Source organism: Hylobates moloch, unplaced genomic scaffold, assembly GCF_009828535.3.
Source record: "Hylobates moloch isolate HMO894 unplaced genomic scaffold, HMol_V3 SCAFFOLD_5, whole genome shotgun sequence".
NCBI classification, from domain to species: domain Eukaryota; kingdom Metazoa; phylum Chordata; class Mammalia; order Primates; family Hylobatidae; genus Hylobates; species Hylobates moloch.
This window is the reverse complement of record NW_026652280.1, coordinates 56141-78901: the sequence shown is the minus strand read 5'-3', so window position 1 is coordinate 78901 and position 22761 is coordinate 56141. Positions and strand designations below refer to the sequence as shown.

The 22761-nt window shown below is 40.7% G+C and overlaps 1 protein-coding gene across 1 annotated transcript in view; it reads right to left on the bottom strand.

Annotated features, from left to right (window-relative positions):
• The window catches only part of PARD6G (par-6 family cell polarity regulator gamma), a 94379-nt gene that overhangs the window by 43336 nt on the left and 28282 nt on the right, over nt 1–22761 (bottom strand). The gene's annotated exons all lie outside the window — the stretch shown is intronic.

Here is a 22761-nt window from a genome sequence, read left to right as displayed (position 1 = left end):
TCTCGTCCACACTGACCCAGGACAACTCTCTCGTCCACACTGACCCCCAGGACAACTCTCTCGTCCACACTGACCCAGGACAACTCTCTTGTCCACACTGACCGAGGGACAGCTCAGTCATCAACACAGATGACTATCCTGAAAACAGGATAGGACAGGTTGCGTAGCTCAAGTTGCAGGAAAAAGCAACGTCAAAATTAATGTAAATTTTTTGGGTGGCATGAAAGGAGAATCCTTCCTTAGCAAGGTCCCTTGCCTCATCTGTGGTTGCTGAAGGGCATCTGCACAGCTCGGGGCAGGGCTTAGGAAACTCAGAGGCAGGAGAGGATGCAAGGCCGGATGAAATCTCAGGATTGTTTCCAAAGGCAAAAGACCATTAAGACCTCATGGGTCTTAACTTTAAGTTAGGAAGTGTCTTCATTTGATTTGTATTTTAGTAATGGTTACATTTCAAAAGGATCAGAAGTAGAGGTGAAACTGCAAGAATAAAGGAACCTGGTTAAAATCATACAAGTCCACGGGAGACAGGATGATGGTCTGGTCTCTTTCCTAAAGATGGCATGTACACCCCCCTCAGGAGCTGTCATTTGGTGGTCCAGGTTTGGGAAACATCTAGGGACTAACCTCTTTTCCAGCAGACCCTAACCCTGGCTCAGATGCCCATGAGCTGCCCGCAGAGCTCCAGGATACCCTCCAAGAGAGGACCCCAGGGGACACGAGGTTAGGGTCATGCGCCCAAGGGTGCCGGCTCCTGTCATTCCTCACTTGGCAATTAGGGACCTTTATTCATCAGGTGGTACATATACAGTTGAAAACTAATTATATTGGTTCCAAAATATACACAAATAAAGTAATGTTTATGGAAAACCAGTCATTATATCATCTAGACATTGTATGAATGAGTCAGGGAAAATCATCTAAGATCAGAAGTGTTTGCGCCAGGATCACCTGGAGGCCCCCCAGAGTTCTGGATTTGACTGTGCTGAGGTACAGCCTAAGAATCTGCATTTTTAACAAGTTCCTTAAAGAGCTGATGCTATTGATCTGGGGACCACACACAGAGAGAACCACTGGTTTTATGGGAATCAGCCACTGGACCTTAACCTCCACAGATTCTTTGTGAAACTGAACTGCTCAAGAACAAACCTCCTTTTCTACCTCCCTTTCAAAAAGCACTTCCCCCAGTTACCAAAAGCAAAACAAACCTCTCATCCATCGTGCACTGCCCTCAGCAATTAAAAAAAAAAAAAATCTCCAGGGCTTACGACAATGGGACAATTCAAAATACTGGCTTGGGGCAGGCATGGCGGCTCCCGCCTGTAATCCCAGCAGTTTGGGAGGCCAAGGCGGGCAGATTACTTGAGGTCAGGAGTTCAAGACCAGCCTGGCCAACATGGTGAAACCCCATCTCTACTAAAAACACACAAAAATGAGCCAGGTGTGGTGGCACACACCAGTAATCCCAGCATCTCAGGAGTCTGAGGCAGGAGAATTGCTTGAACCTGGGAGGCGGAGGTTGCAGTGAGCCAAGATCATGCCACCGCACTCCAGCCTGGGCAAAAGAGTGAGATTCAGTCTCAATAATAATAATAATAATAATGGTTCGGCAAAAGCCACTTTCAATGACTAATCAAAGCCCCTCTAACCTACTGTCTACGTACTCAGTAAGGGAAGAAGTGTGACCCCAGAACTTGGTATCTGGACAGTTACATGCTCTGAACACGGCTGCACCCTGAAAGGGGCAGAGGAAAGGGCTCCCCTCTATCTCCTGCTATTGTCAGAAGTGCAGAGCAGAGCAAACCCTTGAAATCCCTCCCCATTATTCAAAGGGAAACGTTCACCCAAGGATGACGCTGGCACAGCATGTAGGCGATGCAGATTTTTTCACACACAGGGGCTCCAAAACTTTAAGACACACATGTAAAGCCTACAACGTAAGTTTTATGCAGTATCTTTCAGATCACAAAGCATTTATTTCACTGAATCAATCCTTGTCTTTCCCATCTCACATAGCTCATATATACTCATACGGTTTACATCTGTGCCCCACCCAGATCTCATGTTGAATTGTAATCCCCAGTGTTGGAGGAGGGGCCTGGTGGGAGGTGACTGGATCACGAGGGCGGAGCTCTTATGAATGGTTAGGCACCAGCGCCAGGTGCTGTTCTCGTGTTGGTGAGTGAGTGAGTGATCACGAGATCTGGTTGTTTTAAAAGTGTGTAGCACCTTCCCCCTCTTTTAGTCCTGCTCCTGCCATGTAGGGTGCCTACTCCCATCTTGCCTTCTGCCATGAGTAAAAGCTCCCTGAGGCCTTCCCAGGAACAGATTGCCACTATGCTTCCTGTGCAGCCTGTGGAACCGTGAGCCAATTAAGTCTCTTTTCTTTATAAATTACCCAATCTCAAGCATGTCTTTATAGCAATGCAAGAAGGACTAATACAGAAAATTGGTAGCAAGGAGTCGGGCATTGCTATAAAGATACTCGAATATGTGGAAGTGGGTAAACAGGCAGAGGTTGGAAGAGTGTGGAGGGCTCAGAAGACAGGGAGATGAGGGAAAATCTGGAACTCCCTAGAGATTGTTGAATGGTTGTGACCAAAATGCTGATAGTGATATGGACAATGAAGTCCAGGTTGAGGAGGTCTCAGATGGAAATGAGGAACTTATTGGGAACTAGAGTAAAGGTCACTGTGATGGTTAATAATGAGCGTCAACTTGATTGGATTGAGGGATACCAAGTATTAATCCCGGATGTGTCTTGGTGGGTGTTGCCAAAAGAGATTAACATTTGAGTTAGTGGGCTGGGGAAGGCAGATCCATCCTTAATCTGGTGGATACAATCCAATCAGCTTCCAGCGAATATAAAGCAGGAAGAAAGGGCAGGGTGCGGTGGCTCACGCCTGTAATCCCAGCACTTTGGGAGGCCGAGACGGGCGGATCACGAGGTCAGGAGATTGAGACCATCCTGGCTAACACGGTGAAACCCTATCTCTACTAAAAAATATGAAAAAATTAGCCAGGCGTGGTGGCGGGCGCCTGTAGTCCCAGCTACTCGGGAGGCTGAGGCAGGAGAATGGCACGAACCCAGGAGTCAGAGCTTGCAGTGAGTCGAGATCGCACCATTGCACTCCAGCCTGGGAGCAAGACTCTGCCTCAAAAAAAAAAAAAAAAAAATAAAAAATAAAAAGTAAATGGTAGGAAGAAAAACCTGAAAAGGAGAGATAGGCCTAGCCTCCCAGTCTACATCTTTCTCCTGTGCTGGATGCTTCCTGCCCTACAACATCACACTCCAAGTTCTTCAGTTTTGGGACTTGGACTGGCTCTCCTTGCTCCCCTCAGGTGGCAGAAAGCCTATTGTTGGACCTTGTGATCAAGAAAGTTAACACTTAATAAACTCTCCTATGTATATATAAACTCCTGTATATATATGAGAGTTTATATATATATTTATATAAATATATAAAATATATAAAATTTATATTTTATATATAATTTATATTTATATATTTAGTATAGTTTTATATAATTATATGAAATATATTTTATATAAAAAGATATTTATATATATATCTCCTATTAGTTCTGTCACTCTAAGAGAACCCTAATACTAATACAGTCACTTTTGCTATGCTTTAGCAAAGATCCTGGCTGCATTTTGTGCCTCTGCTTTAAGGGATCTGTGGAACTCTGAAGTTGAGAGTGTGTATCTGGTAGAAGAAATTTCTAAACAGGAAAGCATTCAAGATGTGGCCTGGCTGTTTCTAACAACTTATGCTCATATGCGTGAGCCAAGAAATAACCTAAAGCTGGAACTTATGCTTAAAAAGGAAGCAGAGCATAAAAGTTCAGAAAATTTGCAACCTGGCCACGTAGTAGAAAAGAAAAGACCATTTTCAGGGGAGGAATTCAAGCAGGCTGCAGAAATTTCCATAACTAAAAGGAAGGTAAATGCTGATAGCTAAGACAATGGGAAGATGACCTCAAAGGCATTTCAGAGACCACGATGGCAGCCCCTCCCAACACAGGCCCAGAGGCTTAGGAGGGCTGAATGGCTTTCTTGGGCTGACCCAGGGCCCCACTGCCCTGTGCAGCCTTGGGACATTGCTCCCTGCATCCTGGCCTATGGCTCAAAGGGGCCCAGGTACAGAGGGATACCGCTTCAGGGGGCACAAGCCATAAACCTTGGCAGCTTCCACACGGTGTTAAGCCTGCGGGTGTAAAAAATGCAAGATTTGAGGCTTGGAAGCCTCTGCCTACATTTCAGGGAATGTATGGAAACACCTGGATGCCCAAGCAGAATGCTGCAGGGGCAGAGCCCTCATGGAGAACCTCTACTAGGGCAGTGTGAAGAGGAAATGTGGGGTTGGAGCCCCCCTACAGAGTCCCCAGTGGGGCACTGAGCAGTGGGACTGTGAGAAGAGGACCACATCCTCCAGATCCCAGAATGGTAGATCCACTGACAGTTCGCACCACGTGCCTGAAAGAGCCACAGGCACTCAACACCAGCCCTTGAGTGCAGCCAAGCGGGCTGAACCCTGCAAAGCCACAGGGGCAGAGCTGCCCAAGGCCTTGGGAGCCCATCCTGCAAACCAGTGTGCCCTGGATGTGGGGCATGGAATCAAAGGAGATTATTTTGGAGCTTTAAGATTTAATGACTGCCCTATTGGGTTTTGGACTTGCATGGGGCCTCTAGCCCCTTCCTTTTGGCTAATTTCTCCATTTTGGGACAGGAGCACTTACCCAAGGCCTGTGCCCCCATCGTATCTTGGAAGTAACTAACTGTTTTTGTATTTTACAGGCTTATAGGTGAAAGGGACTAAGCTTGTCTCAGATGAAACTTTGGACTTTTGAGATAATGCTGGAATGAGTTAAGACTCTGGGGGACAGTGCGGAAGGCATGACTGTATGTTGAAATGTGAGAAGCACATGGGATTTGCGAGTGGCCAGGGACAGAATGATATGCTTTGGATCTGTGTCCCCATCCAAATCTCATGTCAAGTTGTAATCCCCAGTGTTGGAGGAGGGGCCCAGTAGGAGGTGATTGTTGGATCATGGGGGCAGAGTTCTCATGAATGGTTTAGCACCATCCCCTCAGTGCTGTTCTTGTGATAATGAGTGAGTTCTTATGGGATCTGTTCATTTAAAAGTGTAGGGCACCTCCCCCCACTTTTGGTCCTGTCCTGTCATGTAAGACTCCTTCCCCTTCTGCTATGATTTTAAGTTTCCTGAGGCCTCCCCAGAAGCAGATGCTGCCATGCTTCCTGTACAGCCTGTGGAACCATGAGCCAATTAAACCTCTTTTCTTTATAAACTACCCTGTCTCCAGTATTTCTTTACAGCTATGTGAGAATGGACTAATACATATACCAACTTCCAAAGCAATTTCCTTTTATCACTATATGGCTTTCGTTTAACTAAATACATAAGACAATTTAATCATGTCTAATGCAACTAGTAAGAGTGTTTTTGAATTTTATATGTAATTCTCACTTCAGTATCCCCACAAGGGGATACAGCTCACTTTCACCTCAGGAACGCCAGGCCTCCCTGAAACAGCATAGGCTAAATGTTAGTTCTACAATGTTTCAGTCTTAACTTTATTTAGCAACTAACCTAAAACACATCTCAATTTCCCAGTACGTTCAATAATTTTCTCAAAATATGTCTTAGCATGTTAACTTGAAATGAAAAATAAATTCAGACTGTTTCCTGAGAGAAAACAAGGCTGGTTTGTGTTTAATGATGAGGCTGACTTTGCCAACTCAGCTATATGGTAAACATGCTTCATACGTTGAATGAACTCCAAAGTTTTGACAAAAAGAGATGTGAAATGTGACACGATAAAAGCATTTTATTTAAAAATCATATTGGTATTGGGTACTAAATATTTTTATTTCCCCATCATATCTAAACAAGAGTCCTCTAAATGAAGGAATTAGCAGGTGTAATTCATTGTCATATACTTCTTGGTAAAGTCCTTTCAGTATACTTACCAGAAACTGAAACAGTGAATGACTCTAATGACCAGGCAATAAACCTTGCAAGTCAAGTAGTTTCCAATTACTTGCTTTCGACAAAACATAAAGTTGTCCTAACTGAACTGTCAGCTAATTATCAAAATAATTTTGAGAGACCACCCTATTATTTTTGTCACACAACCTGTTGAGAGTTCAAAGAACTGAGCTGTGCTTAAGGGCCTTCACTCCCATCTACCTGAGTGTGCAAATGAAGCTTCACAGTGTTGACACCCAACAATAAAAATTGCAAAACAATTGGTGCCAGCCTGCCTCATTTAGCAACAAATACTTAACAGTAAATGAAAGATTTTTCAAATGTTTACTTTGGATGGCTAGTGATTATCAAATTGCACAACTATGTTCCAATCACCATTTGATAATACTTGCTAATAATCTAGAAATTTACTATAAAAATCTATTTCATTTATAATTGTGGTAAAACACACATAAAATTTACCATCTTAGCCCTTTTTAAGTGTACAGTTCAGGAGTGTACATTCACACTGTTATGCAACCACTGTCTAATTGCTTTTCGTCTTGCAAACTAGAACTCTACACTAGTAAACAACTTAAAAATATTTTTAACAAATAGAGCCCCAGGAACACAAGAGAAAAATATTTGAACTTCAATTTATATACATATTTTTTGTTGCAGAGAAGAGTTACAGGGTAATGAAGCATAAGTTATTAGAATAAAATATTAGGACAAAAATCTCTTGAGGGAGTAATGGGAAGAAGAAATCAAAGAGAAAAAGAAACCATGTAAAATTTCTGATTAGAAAAGAGCTCTTCAGAGTCAGACAAGTGGCAAAAATAAGTCTGTTTATCCTATTTTAAAATGCATGATAGTAGTATCAAATCACTACAGCATTTAGATTTCATTGGCTGTATTTAGAAGATCATGCACCAAAAGCTTTATTTTTAAATGGAATATTTACAGCATGCTGTAAACTATATCCTTTGCAAACTATTTATATTTACTAAAAAAAATTCAGATGCCAACTTAAAAATATATCATCCCCTTTTATAGTGGTAGTTTTTCAAAATTCTTTTAGGCTTCATGTGACATTTGAAGACGGCTACATTAGAGTTCAGGTATCACTATGAAAACGCCTAAACCACCATTAAAGGTTAGCAAGAGACTTGGTGCTCCCTAATATTTTCACTGTTTTTCATGTGGATGTTTGTTCGTATAGCAGGGCTTACAACAGGACGGCTGCTTCAACGTCTGCTGGGCTTCGTTCATTCACCTACTATCCCACACATAAAATGCCTCAAAGGGAGCCATCCTATCCTGGGAGTCGTCTCCTCACTCCAAACCAGTGACCAATTTCAATGAAAGATCAATACTCAAGCCAGGCATGGTGGTATACAGCTACTTGGAGGCTGAGGCAGGAGGATCACTTGAGCCCAGGAGTTCTAGGTCAGCCTGGGCAACATAGCAAGACCTTGTTTCTGTTAAAAAAAGAAAATCAAATTTCCTAAAAAAGATTGCATTGCTGTGCCTGGCCTAGGTTAGTAGCAAGTGAATAGATAACCCCATCAAAAAGTCCACATTGGCCAGGTGTGATGGCTGATGCCTGTAATCTCAGCAATTTGGGAGGCCAAGGCAGGCGGATCACTTAAGGTCAGGAGTCCGAGACCAGTCTGGCCAACATAGTGAAACCCCGTCTCTACTAAAAATACAGAAAAACTTAGGCAGGCATGGTGGCACATGCTTGTAGTCCCAGCTACTTGGGAGGGTGCTCCAGGAGAACTGCTTGAACATAGGAGGCAGAGGTTGCAGTAAGCCAAGATTGCACCACCGCACTCCAGCTTGGGTGACAGAGTGAGACTCCATCTCAAAAAAAGAAAACAAACAAACAAACAAACAAACAAGAAAACACCACCTTTCCCTCACCAGTACCCTGACACTATGAGCTGTATCATTTCCCCTTAAAAGGACCCATGGTTCCAAGGCAAAATGGCTAATTCCAGGTATATGGCAAGAAATGTATGTAAGCCTATGAATCCCATGTTTATTTTTAAAGAATAAGATTATTTGTTATTGGGAAATACACAGGTGTGCAAATTCTTATTCTTCAATGCTCCTAGCTAAATGAACCCTCATTCATTATTTAGATAATGATTATTCTATTTTGTAGTTGACCCCAACTATTATTCCTACAATAGGATAGTAAAAAATGGGGTCGGGGGAGATTTCATCTTTTAAAATTATTAAAAATTATCTCAAATACAAAATACCAAGATCAATAAGCAAAAGTGTATCAGCATCTGGCTAGGTGTGGTGGCTCACACCTGTAATCCCAGGACTTTGGGAGGCCAAGGCAGGTGGATCGTTTGAGTCTAGGAGTTCGATACCAGCCTGGGCAACATGGGAAAACCATGTCTCTACAAAAAAATACAAAAATTAGCCAGGCATGGTGGCACACGCCTGTAGTCCCAATTACTTGGGAGGCAGAGGCAGGAGGATCGTTTGAACCTGGGATGTGGAGGCTGCAGTGAACTGAGACTGCACCATTGCACTCTAGCCTAGATGACAGAGTAAGACCCTGTCTCAAAAAATACGAAGTGTATCAAAAGCTTCTAAATGCAAATCATTTTTATTTTCTTTAAAATGTATTCAATGATAACATGATTATACTATAAATAGAAAATAAGAAATGTCCATCTATCCACCTATATCATATCAATCTCTCTCTATTAATCATATCTATCTATTCCCCCAACTCTCTCTAACTTCGTATCATAATTTTGACCCTTTTCCTTCCAGAAGAAGGGATAGAGCTTGAGAAGTGCTTGTTGAATGAATAATACCTTGGAGCCAGTTGCGATAAAAGCAATGTTGCATACAGCTCTTGGTCAATAAACAAGGAGACAAAAAGATAATGGAAACCGAAGACAGCTAGGAGCCTGGAAAGCATGACAGAAAAGACGACAGGACAGTGCTATTTTAAGTTAATCTCCAAGCACTTCCAGAATGGAAGGGTAGGACCTGCAAAACTCTGCTTATCCATTAAAGAAAGAATACTGGGAAAAACTATCAAAACCAACTTTCAGAGAACCGTGGAAATTAATCAATGGCTTGCAACAATGCAAGGAGTGTTTATTCTTGAAAAGCAGCTGAATCTCAGTAAGAGCAGCAAGCTTTGTGGTGCTTTCACTTCCTATCCACCTCTCCTCAACTGTGAAATCCAGCAGCCTCACAGCCTGGGAGGGAGCAGAACCAGTCTGGAAGTTCCCCAAAGCCCACACTCAGGACTGTCATGGTCAGACCTGTCTTGCAGCTCCAGGAAAAGCCCTACTCATAGGATCAAGTTCAGTGGGAAAAGCCTTGTCCCCTGGGCATTTGTTGAAAACAATCAGCATCAGCTGTTTAACAGTTAAAGATAATATGACCAAAGTTTTTAAAAAAAGTTTTTTTCCATGGGCCAAGTTTATTTTGTTAGTAAGACTAAAATAGGTTATCTACAAAGGGAACGACTAATTACAAACAAATAATTATTGCATACTCCCTGCCAATTTTACATCTCTTGCCAGATACAAAACATTTACTTTAATGAACTTACAACGAGTTACTTGCCTAAAACCATGGAAAGTGGGGATATTTTCAAAGCAGCTGCTTATGTGATATGATTGACAAAACCTCCCCACCCCCCATCCCCAAACACACGTTATTAGTCATTCCTTTGAGTCAATACATTGAAGGCCTCTGTTAAAATATTATCTGCTAACAGACAAATGAAACTATTCACATTTAGTTCAAACTAGTTGATTTTCTTAGTCACTTAGTAAAAGGTCCTTTGTGAAAGAGACCCAGTAGCAGTTTTCTTCTTTTTTTTGAAAAGCCATCTGTATTTTTAGGTTTATTTTTAAGTGAAAATTTTACAACATGCTGGAAATTAGATCCTCTGCAGCTATTTATGTTTCTTACGATAAAAATTAGATGCCAATTTAAAAATATATTATCTCCTTTACACTTGTTCTTAAAATTCTTTTAGAGGATATGGGATACTTGAAGATTGCTGCACTATGGTATAGAGATCACCGTGAAAGTGCCTGAGGAATGGTTACCATTGGGGCAAACAAGAATTGGACAAACACATTTAAAAGACAATGCTGGGACGCATACCCATTAGGATGGCTACTATCGAAAAACCAAAACAGTAAGTGTTGACAAAGATGCGGAGAAACTGGAATCCTTGTGCACTACTGGTGATAATGTAAAGCAGTGCAGCTGCTATGAAAAACAATACGGCAGTTCCTTAAAAACATTACAAATAGAATTACCACATGATCCAGCATTCTACCTCTGGGTATATAACTAAAATAACTGAAGGCGGAATCTGGTAGAGATATTTGTATATCCATGTCCATAGCAGCATCATTCACAATAGCTAGAATGTAAAAACCTAAGTGTCCATCAATGGATGAATAGGCAAAATGTGACATATACATATAAAGGAATATTATTCCATCTTCAAAAGGAAGGAAATTCTGATGTGCTACAACATGGACGAACCTTGAGGACATTATGCTGAGTAAAATAAGCTGGTCACAGAAGGACAAATACTGTATGATTCCACTTACATGAGGTAAATACTCAAAATTTTATCACAGAGACAGAAAGTAGTATGGTGGGTGCCAGGGGCTTGAGGGAGGAGGAATGAGGAGTTTGAACGCAGAGTTTGAGTTTTGCAAGATGAAAAGAGTTCTGCAAATGGGTGATGGCTGCATAACAATATGAATATACAGCAGGTCCTCAAATAATGTTTCATTCAATGTTATTTCACTACAATACTGATTAAAAAAATCGATTCCCAGCCAGGGCCACTGTCTGTGTGGAGTCTGCATGTTCTCCTCACATTTACATATTCTGCAGTTACTCCAGTTTCCTCCCACATCCCAAAGATGTGCACATTAGGTTAATTGATGAGTCTAAATTGTCCAAGTCCTTGTGGGTGTGTATGTGAGTGTAACCGGTGATGGAATGGTGTCCTGTCCATGGTTGGTTCCTGCCTCGTTCCCTGAGCTGCTGGGATAGGCCGTAGTCACTCATAATCATGAACTAGAATAAACAGGTTGGAAAATGAGTGAATGAATAAATACAAATTATTGTAAAATAAAAATCTGTAATCACACAAATATGTGGCAAGACATGACTGTGATAAATGCTGCAGTATGAAAGTGCTGGCCATATTTGTTATTGTTTGCTTTTGAACTGCATGGTGGTGGGAGGTGCTCATTACAATTTTCACTTTGCAAACAGTTATTCCGTGATTTAATCCAACACCACTACAACCGCTGTCAATCACTGATTCACCAAAAATTGGGTAAATAATTATCTTGTTCTGGCCGGGAGTGGTGGCTCAAGCCTGTAATCCTAGCACTTTGGGAGGCCAAGGTGGGCGGATGATGAGGTGGGGAGATCAAGACCAGCCTGACCAACATGGTGAAACCCTGTCTCTACTAAAAAATACAAAAATTAGCTGGGTGTGGTGGCACACGCCTGTAATCCCAGCTACTCAGGAGACTGAGGCAGGAGAATCACTTGAACCTGGGAGGCAGAGGTTGCAGTGAGCCGAGACTGCGCCACTGCACTCCAGCCTGGGCAACAGAGCCAGACTCCATCTCAAAAAAAAAAAAAATTATCTTGTTTTTATCAATCTTTCTTAAAAGTATAGCTCACATTTATTTCAAATGTTTAATATAATAAATATTTGGGGTCTTTATTTAGAAGTTTGGTGATGTTTCTGTGACGAGAAGTATATTGCAGGAACTTAACTCTTGTTTATATCATTCAGCCCATGGTAAATTGGTTTTATTACCTGTGGTTTTGCTTAAAGTCACAGTTTCCAAGAACCTATCGAAGATAAGTGAGGACTTACTGGACTTAATGCTACTGAACTGTACACATAAAAATGGTTAAGATGATGAATTTTACATGTATTTTACCACAATTTTTAAAAACGAAAAAAAGAAATCCTGGGGAGTGAGCTGTTCAAAGAAGGCTTTGAAATGCTCTGATATATTCCAGAGATCTAGACAGCTACACAGGGGCAGGGCTTTGTGCATGGCCATGAAAGACCTGAGGCACCTGTGATCTGTTACATCTGACTCTGGGGTTCTGTGCAATCAGAAAGTGAAGGCTAAAGCAGACTTGGACTACCAGAGTGTTGAAGCTGTGTCCCAACACATATAGAGCCACTCTACAAAGGCTGGGAGACTTATAGGTTCAAGGCATTTAAGGAAATCTCTATCTAATACATTAGCTGACCACTCAGCACACTAAGCAAAGATTAAAAGTCACACATGACAAAGAATACAGACTTCATAGAATTAGTCCAGGAAAGTCACTAAAAAATCCAACAGCAACAACAACAAAACCCTTGAGAAGGAAGGGTCCTATTCCTTAAAATGTTCAGTTTTGGCTGGGTGCAGTGGCTCACGCCTGTAATCCCAGCACTTTGGGAGGCCGAGGAGGGCAGATCATGAGGTCAGGAGATCAAGACCATCCTGGCTAACACGGTGAAACCCCACCTCTACTAAAAATACAAAAAATTAACCAGGCATAGTGGCAGGTGTCTGTAATCCCAGCTACTCGGGAGGCTGAGGCAGGAGAATGGCATGAATCTGGAAGGCAGAGCTTGCAATGAGCCGAGATCGCACCACTGCCCTCCAAGAGCAAGACTCCATCTCAAAAAGAAAAAAAAAAAAGGTTCAGTTTTGAGCAAAACCAAGAGATACACAAAGAAACAGAAATAAAAAGCCCATGCAGAGGAAAATAAAGCAGCCAGTAGAAACTGTCCATGAGGGGGCCCAGATATTGTACTTCCTAGGCAAAGATTTTAAATTAGCTATTATAAATATGTTCAAAGAACTAAAGGAAAGCATTTCTAAAGAACTAAAGGAATATATAAGAATGATACCGGACAGGCGCAGTGGCTCACACCTGTAATCCCAGCACTAGGGATGGGTGAAACCCCATCTCTACTAAAAACATAAAAACAAAAAATTAGCCAGGTGTTGGGGTGGGCGCCTGTAGTCTCAGCTACTCTGGAGGCTGAGGTGGGAGAATGGCGTGAACCTGGGAGGCGGATCTTGCAGTGAGCTGAGATTGCACCACTGTACTCTGGCCTGGGCAACAAAGCGAGACTGCATTTCAAAAAAAAAAAAAAAGAATGATATCTCACCAAATAGAGAATATCAATGAAGAGATAACAATTATAAAAGTAGAACCAAGTAGAAATGCTAGAGTTGAAAATTACAAAACTGAAATACAAAATTCAGTAGATGCACTCAACAGCAGATTAGAATTGGCAAAAGAAAGAATCAGCAAACTTGATGATGGGTACATTGAGATTATCCAATCAGAGGAGCAGAAAGAAAAAAAAATAAAGAAAAATGAACAGAGCCTCAGAGGTCTGTGGGATACCACCAAACAAATCTGGAGGTCCCAGAGGAGAGAAAGAGGAAAAAAAAGGCTGAAAGGCTATTTGGAGAAATAATAGCCAAAATTTTCCATTAAACTTTCCATTTGATGAAAAATTTATATATTTTTAAAAGTTTAAGTGTATCCTACTTGTAGTTTGTTAAAGAGGTCCATACCTAGACACATCACATGCAAACTGCCAAAAAAAGAGAGAGAGAATCCTGAAAGCAGCAAGAGAAAAAGCATTCCTCTTGTATAAGACATCATCAGTAAGATTAACAGCTGGCTTCTCGTTAAAAAAAACAAACAAACCCCATGGAGACCAAAATGCTGTGGAATGACATACTTCAAGTTTGGGGAAGGTAGTGGGGATAATCCTATATCCAGCTAAACTATCCTTCCAAAAATGGAGAAGGAAAATAAAAAGTGAAGGGAAAATGAGATATTCCCAAATTAATAATAAACAAATAACACTGAGACAATCTGTTATTAGTAGATCTGCCTTATAAGAAATACTAAAGGGCCTCCTCTTTCAGGCTGAAATAAAAGAACATTACACATAACTTGAATCTACAAGAAGAAATAAAGAGCACTGTTAAAAGTAACTACATAGGTATATAAAAATGATAGTATAAATGTATTTTTGTTTGCTTGTAACTCATTCTTCTGATTTAAAAGGACAACTGCAGAAAACAATAACTATAAAAATGTTTTGACAATGTTATATGAAAATGTAATTTGCATGATGACAATACCACAAATAATAGGGATGGGAATAGAGTTGTACTGGAGCAAAATTTTTGTATATAATTGAAATTAAGTTGGTATTAATCTGAGCTAGATTGTTTTAAATTAAGATGTTAACTGAAATTAAATGTTAATTGAAAAGCAATCACTAAGAAAATACAGTAAAAGAAACAACAAAGAAATAAAACGGCACGTAAAAATATTTAATAGAAAAGAAAGCAATAATGGAGAGCAAAATGATGAGACAGAAAATAAACAGCAAAATGACAGGCACAAATCCTACTATATTAGTAATTAAATGTAAATGAATTCAACATTCTAATAGAAAAAGGCAGAGATTGGCAAAATGGATTAAAACACAAAACACAAATAGAAACAACAATCATTCTCCAATTATATGAGGAGACATGCTTTACATTCAGGGAAACAAAAAGGTTGAAAGAAAGGGGATGGAAATAAATATACCATGCAAACAGTACCTAAAAGATAGCTGAAGTGGCTATATAAACAGCAGACAAAATAGATTTTAATGCAAAAGAAAAAGATATTTTATAATACAAGGGTAAATCTATCAGGAAGACATAACAATTATAAACATATATACATGTGACAACAGAGCTCCAAAATAAATGAAGCAAACACTAACTTAAAAAGAGAAATAAATAGTTCAACAATAAATGTTGGAGACTTTAATATCCCATTTTTTATAATGAATAGAACTAGGCAGAAGATCAACAAAAAATAGAAGACTTAAACAACACTATGAACCAACTAGACCTGGCAGACATCTGTGTAATACTGCACCCAACAACTGCACAATATATATTCTTCAAGTACACATGAAACATTCTCTAGGATAGACCATACTTAGGCCCTAAAACAAGTCTCAATAAGCTTAAAAGGACTGAAATCATACAAAGTATGTCTTCCAACCACAATAAAATGAAATTAGAAATCAATAAAAGAAAATGTGAGAAATTCACAAATAAGTGCTAATTAAACATACCCCTAAATAACCTATGGAATTAATAACCTAAATAACCTATGGAATTAAAAAGAAATCACAGGGCAAATTAGAAAATATGTAGAGATTAATGAAAATGAAAATACACCATATCAAAATTTATGGGATGCAGCTAAGGCAGTGTTGAAAAGGAAATGTACAGCTGTAAACACCTATATTTAAAAAGAAAGATTTCAATTCAATAATCTAAACTTCCACCATTAGAAATGAAAAAGGAAATGCAAACTTAATCTAAAGCAAGCAGAAAGTAGAAAATAATAGCAATTAGGGTGGAAATAAACGGAAGACTCAAAAAAACAGAGAAAGTGACAAAATCAAAAGTTGGTTATTTGAAAATATTAACAATATTGACAAATCGTTAGGTAAACTAACCAATAAAATAATGAGAGAAGATTCAAACTACTAAAATCAGTAATGGTGAAGGGGACATTACTATGGGCCTTAAGGAATCAAGGATTATAAGCAATCTAGTAGCAATGATCACACCTAGCATGCAAGGAACCAAGACTCCTTGGAGAAATGACTGATTGAAGGGCTGGTACAGGAAATATACATGACGTGCCTTGGGTATTTTATAATACCAGAAAGTAAAGAAGTGCCAAAAAAGAAAACAAAGCCCATAATCATGTGGGGTATGTCAAAGGGAAATAGAAACCAACAGAAAAAGCTTCCAATGACCAAAGCTAGAACAATTTGAGCAAGTAGTATTAGATTATAATTCAAAGTACAAATAAAATCCATGACTCCACAATTATGTAAATGACTGAGTAAATAAATGAGGGAGAGTAGACAGGTCTACCATACAGAAGAATACCAAATAATTTATTACCAAATAGATACACCACCCTCAAGGATGTAGAGCATAACCTCCCACCTCTTATGTGTAAGGCACATAGAATGTGTTCATTCCAAAACCTACAGTATAAAAAGGGGGAAGAAAGAGTAACTCTACAGTGGAGAAACCTGGCCAACACTCTCAGCCAGGTAACCAAGATCAACATCCATAGTAATAAGTAATGTTGATAGCATGTATCTTGATATGATGTGATCAAGATACTACTTTACCACTGTCGTCTTCTTCCCCCAAACCCATAATCCCAGTATAATAATGAGAAACATAACAGACAAATCTCAATTGAGGGACATTCTACAAAATGTCTGAAGAGTACTCCTCAAAACTATCAAGGTCACCAAAAACAAGAAAAGTCGAAGAACTTATTACAGCTAAAAGGAGCCTAAGGAGATGTATTAGTCCGTTCTCATGCTGCTATTAGGACATACCGGAGACTGGGTAATTTATACAAGGAAAGAGGTTTAATTGACTCACAGTTCTGCAGGGCTGGGAGGCCTCAGGAAACTTACAATCTCGGTGGAAGGGGAAGCAAACACATCCTTCTACACATGGTGGCAGCAAGGAGAAGTGCAGAGTGAAGAGGGGGAGAGCCCCTTACAAAACCATCAAACTCATGACAATTCACTCACTATCACAAGAACAGCATGGAGGTAACTGCTCCCATGATTCAATTACCTTCCACCAGATCCCTCTCATGACACATGGGGATTATAGGAACTACAATTCAAGATGAGATTTGGGTGGAGACACAGCCAAACCATATCATTCCACCCTGGCCCCTCCAAAGTCTCATGTCCTCACATTTCTAAACACAATCACACCCTTCCAACAGTCCCCCAGTCTTAACTCATTCCAGCATTAACTCCAAAGTCCAAGCCCAAAGTCTCATCTGAGACAAGCCAAGTCTCTTCTGCCTATGAGCCTGTAAAATCAAAAGTAAGTTAGTTACATCCTAGATACAATGGAGGTACAGGCATTGGGTAAATACACCCATTCCAAATGGGAGAAATTGGCCAAAACAAAAGGGCTACAGGCCCCATGCAAGTCTGAAATCTGACAGGGCAGTCACTAAACTCAAAGCTCCAAAATGGTCTCCTTTGACTCCATGTCTCACATTTAGGTCACACTGATGCAAGAGGTAGGCTCCCATGGCCTTGGGCAGCTCTGCCCCTGTGGCTTTGCCGGGTACAGCTCGCCTCCTGGTTGCTTTCATGGGCTGGCCTTGAGTGTCTGTGGCTTTTCCAGGCACACAGTGCAAGCTGTCAGTGGATCTACCATTCTGGGGTCTGGAGGATAGTGGCCCTCTTATCACTGCTCCATTAGGCAGTGCCCCAGTGGGGACTCTGTGGGGGCTGTGATCTAACATTTCCCTTCCGCACTGCTGTAGCAGAGGTTCTCTATGAGGTCTCTGCCCCTGCAGCAGACTTCTGCCTGAACATCCAGGCCTTTCCACACATCCTCTGAAATCTAGGTGGAGGTTCCCAAACCTCAATTATCGACTTCTGCACACCCTCAGGCCCAACGCCACATGGATGCTGCCAAGGCTTGGGGACTGCACCATCTGAAGCAACCACCTGAGCTGTATGTTGGCCCCTTTTAGCCACGGCTGGAGTGGCTGAGACACAGCACCAAGTGCCAAGGCTGCACACAGCAGGGTGGCCCTGGACCTGGCCCAGGAAACCACTTTTCTCTCCTAGGCCTCCAGGCCTGTGATGAGAGGGGGCTGGCGTGAAGACCCCTGACATGCCCTGGAGAGATTTTTCCCATTATCTTGGTGATTAACATTCAGCTCCTTGTTGCTTACGCAAATTTCTCCCCAGAAAATAGGGTTTGTTTGTTTGTTTGTTTGTTTGAGATGAAGTCTTGCTCTTGTCCCAGGCTGGAGTGCAGTGACGTGATCTCGGCTTACTGCAACCTCTGCCTCCCAGGTTCAAGGGATTCTCCTGCCTCAGGCTCCTGAGTAGCTAGGATTACAGGTGCCTGCCACCATGCCCAGCTAATTTTTGTATTTTTTAGTAGAGACGGGGTTTCACCATGTTGGCTAGGCTGGTCTCGAACTCCTGACCTCAGGTGATCCACCTGCCTCAGCCTCCCAAAGTGCTGGGATTATAGGCGTGAGCCACCGTGCCCGGCCGGGGTTTCTTTTTGTCACATCATCAGGCTGCAGATTTTCCAAACTTTTATGCTCTGGTTCCTCTCGAATGCTTTGCCACTTAGGAATTTCCACCAGATACCATCCTGAATCACCTCTGAAGTTCAAAGTTCCACAGATTTCTAGGGCAGGGACAAAATGCCACCAGTCTCTTTGCATAGCAAGAGTGACCTTTACTCCAGTTCCCAACAAGTCCCTAATCTCCATCTGAGACCACCTCAGCCTGACCTCACTGTCCATATCACTATCAGCATTTTGGTTAAAGCCATTCAACAAGTCTCTAGGAAGTTCCAAATTTTCCCACATTTTCCTGTCTTCTGAGCTCTTCAAGTCTCTAGAAAGTTCCAAACTTTCCCACATTTCCCTATCTTCTTCTGAGCCCTCCAAACTGTTCCAACCTCTGCCTGTTACCCAGTTCCAAAGTCACTTCCACATTTTGGGGTATCCTTATAGCAGCACCCCACTCTCTGTGGTACCAATTTACTGTAGTAGTCTGTTCTCACACTGCTATAAGGACATGCCCAAGACTGAGTAATTTATAAAGGAAAAAGGTTTGATTGACTCACAGTTCTGCAAGGCTGGGGAGGCCTTAGGAAACTTACAATGATGGTGGAAGGGGAAGCAAACATGTCCTGCCTCACATGGCAGCATCAAGGAGAAGAGCATAGCACAGTTGGGGGAAAGCCCCCTTATAAAACCATCAGCTCGTGTGAGAACTCACTATCACAAAAACAGCATAGAGGCAACTGCCCCCATGATTCACTTACGTCCCACTAGCTCTCTCCCACAACACATGGGGATTATAGGGACTACAATTCAAGATGAAACTTGGGTGGGGACACAGCCAAACCAGATCAGGAGACATCAAAATTAAATGCAATGTGTTATCCTGGATGGGATCTTGGATCATTAAGTTAAAAGGGACATTAGGTAAAACTAAGGAAATCTGAATAAAGTATGAATTTCAGTTAATAATAATATATCGGTATTGGTTTATTAATTATAACAATATACTATATTAATGTTAGTTGTTAATAATAAAGGAAACTGGGTATGGCGTATATGGGAACTCTCTGCAATCTCTGCTTTTTTTTTTTTTTTGAGACAAAATCTCCGTCACCCAGGCTGGAGTGTAGTGGCATAATCTTGGTTCACTGCTACCTCCACCTCCCAGGTTCCAGTGATTCTCATGCCTCAGCCTCCCAAGTAGCTGGCATTACAGGTGCACACAACCATGCCCGGCTAATTTTTGTATTTTTAGTAGAGATGGGGTTTCACCATGTTATCCAGGCTGGTCTTGAACTCCTGACCTTCAGTGATCTGCCTGTTTCAGCCTCCTAAAACTTTTCTAAAATAAAATTTTATTGTAAAAAGGGATCATAGAGGAATACTATGAGTAACTGTATGCCAACAAATTGGATAACCTAGATGAAATGGACTGATTCCTAGAAAAAGACACAAACTACCAAAACTGACTCAAAAAGCAGAAAATCTGAATACATTTATAACAAGATATTGAATTATCTCTTGTTTAATTGAATTATCTGATGGTTTCACTGGCCAATTATACCGTGTTCACAAAATCAAAATCAAACCTTCACAAATTCTTCCAAAAAATAAGAGGGAACACTTGCCAATTTTTGCTATGAGGTCAGCTTTCACCTGATATCAAAACCAGAAAAAGACATTACAGGAAAAGAAAACTACAGTCCAATATCTGTTATGAATAGAGACATAAAAATCCTTAAGAGAATACTAGCAAACCATATCTAGCAACATATAAAAAGGACCACACACCATGACCTGTGAGATTTATCACATGAATGCAAAGTTGGTTTAACATTCCAAAATCAGTCAATGTAATAAACAATATTAAAAGGACAAAAGCCATATGATCATGTCAATAGCTACAAAAAGAGTATTTGACAAAATCTAACACCCTTTTATGATTAAAAACACTCAACAAACTAGGAATAGAAAGAGACTTCTTTATCCTACATAGAGAATATCTATGAAAACTCACAGCTAACATCATACTTAGTGGTTGAAAGACAATGATTTTCTCTGAGATCAACAACAAAACAACAATGTCTACTTTCACATCATGTATTTAACACTGTACTATAGTTTCGACCCAGGACAGGCAAGAAAATAAAAGACATCAGATTGGAATGAAGAAGCTAAAATATCTCTATTCACAGATGATATGCATTTGTATATAGAAAATCCTAAGGAATCCATAAAAAAAACCTTATTAGAGCTAATAAATGAGTTCAGCATGGTTTTAGTATACAATACCCACACACAAAAATAAACTGTATTTCTAAACAGTAGCAAAGAACAATCTAAAAATTAAGAAAATTCCATTAACAATAGCATTACAAAGGATAAAATAGGAATAAACAAAATAAGTGAAAGATTTATACATTGAAAACTACAGAATATTGTTGAAAAAATAAAGAAGATCTAAATTAATGGGAAGACATTTCATGCTCATGGATTAGAAAACTTAATTTTTTTCTTTTTTCTTTTTTTTTTAAATGAAGTCTTGCTCTGTCACCCAGGCTGGAGTGCAGTGGTGCAATCACAGCTCACTGCAGCCTCAACCTCCTGGGCTCAAGTGATCTTCCTGCATCAGCCTGCCAAGTAGCTGGAACTACAGGCATGCGCCACCACACCTGGCTAATTTTTTTTTTTAATTTTGTAGAGATGGAGTCATTCCTATGTTACCCAGGCTGGTCTCGAACTCCTAGGCTCAAGTGATCCTCCTGCCTTGGCCTCCCAAAGTATTGGGACTATAAGCATGAGCCATGGCACCCAGTCAGAAGACTTAATATTGTTAAGACAGCAATACTCCCCAAATCAATCTACAGATTCAATACAACCCCATCAGAATCTTAGCTGCATCTTCTGTAGTAATCAGCAAGCTGATCCTAAATTCAAAGGTCTCACTATATCCAGAAGAATCTTGAAAACGAAAAACATAGTTGAAGAACTCACACTTCCCAATTTCAAAACTTACACATAGTACTAACATATAGACATATAAATGACCAGGGGAACAGAATCGAGAGTACAGAAAAAAACCTTACATTTGTCATCAATTTATTTATTTATTCATTTTTTAAGACAGGGTCTTGCTCTGTCACCTAGGCTAGAGTGCAGTGGCATGATCCTGGCTCACTAAAACGTGCATCTCCTGGGCTCAAGCAATCCTCTCACCTTAGCCTCCCAAGTAGCTGGGACTACAGGCGCACGCCACCACGTATGGCTAATTTTTGTATTTTTTTTGTAGAGACAGTGTTTCACCATATTGCCCAGGCTGGTCTCGAACTCCTGGACTCAAGCAATCCATCTGCCTCAGCCTCCCAAAGTGCTGGGATTACAGGCATGGGCTACTGCAGCTGGTAATCAATTTATTTTTGACAAGAATGTTAAGGCAATTCAATGAGGAAAAAACAGTCTTTTCAACAAATGGTGCTGGGACAACTGCATATACACATGCAAAACAATAAAGCTGGACCCCTACCTCATGCCATATATAAAAAGTAACTCAAATTGGATTACAGACTAAATGTGAGCTAAAATTATAAAACTATTAGACAAACACATAGAATTAAATTTTCATTACTGGAGTTAGGCAATAATTTCTTAACTATGATGCCAAAAGCAGAAACAACAAAAGAAAAAAAGATAAACTGGACTTCATTAAACTTAAAAACCTTTGTGCTTCAAGGAACATCATGAAGAAAGTGAAAAGGTAATCTATAGAATGACAGAAAATATTTGAAAATCAGATCTCTGATAAGGGACTTGTGCCTCTGATAAGGCATATTAAAAGAAAACTCTTAAAATTCTATAATAAAAGACAACCCCATTAAAAATGGTCAAATAATTTGAATAGACATTCTCCAAAAAAGATACACAGATGACCAAAAAACACATGAAAAGATGCTCAACCTCCTTAGTCACTACGGAAATGCAAATCGAAAGCATAGGAGTTACTACTTCGGACTCGCCAGGCTGATAACATGCTGATAAGAACGTGTAGGAATCTGAACCCTCACACATTTTTGTTAGGAATGTAAAATGGTGCAAATGATTTTGTAAACAGTCTGGCAGTTCTTTAAAATGCTGAGTTACCATGAGACCCAGCAAATGAAGGCTAACTAGAAGCCACGTTCAGAAACATGAAAACCCCGAGGATGGCACCAGCAGGCACTCAACCCCGAGGACGGCACGAGCAGGCACTCAACCCCGAGGACGGCACCAGCAGGCACTCAACCCCGAGGACGGCACCAGCAGGCACCCAATGGAGACTCTGCTTTTGCTCCAGGCAAACAGGATGTTCCAAGGGACCAAGGGAGGCCAGCATCTGCAGTAAGCACACAACCCATGTAGAATATGAAGAGTTAAGAACTCAGGGAAGGCTCGTGCCTCATCACTGCTGGGCCTTACAGAGGAGGCACAGGATATGAGGTTTGGTCCAACCCAGCTGGCAGGGCTGGCTTTTCCAGTTAAAATGGACCCAACAGT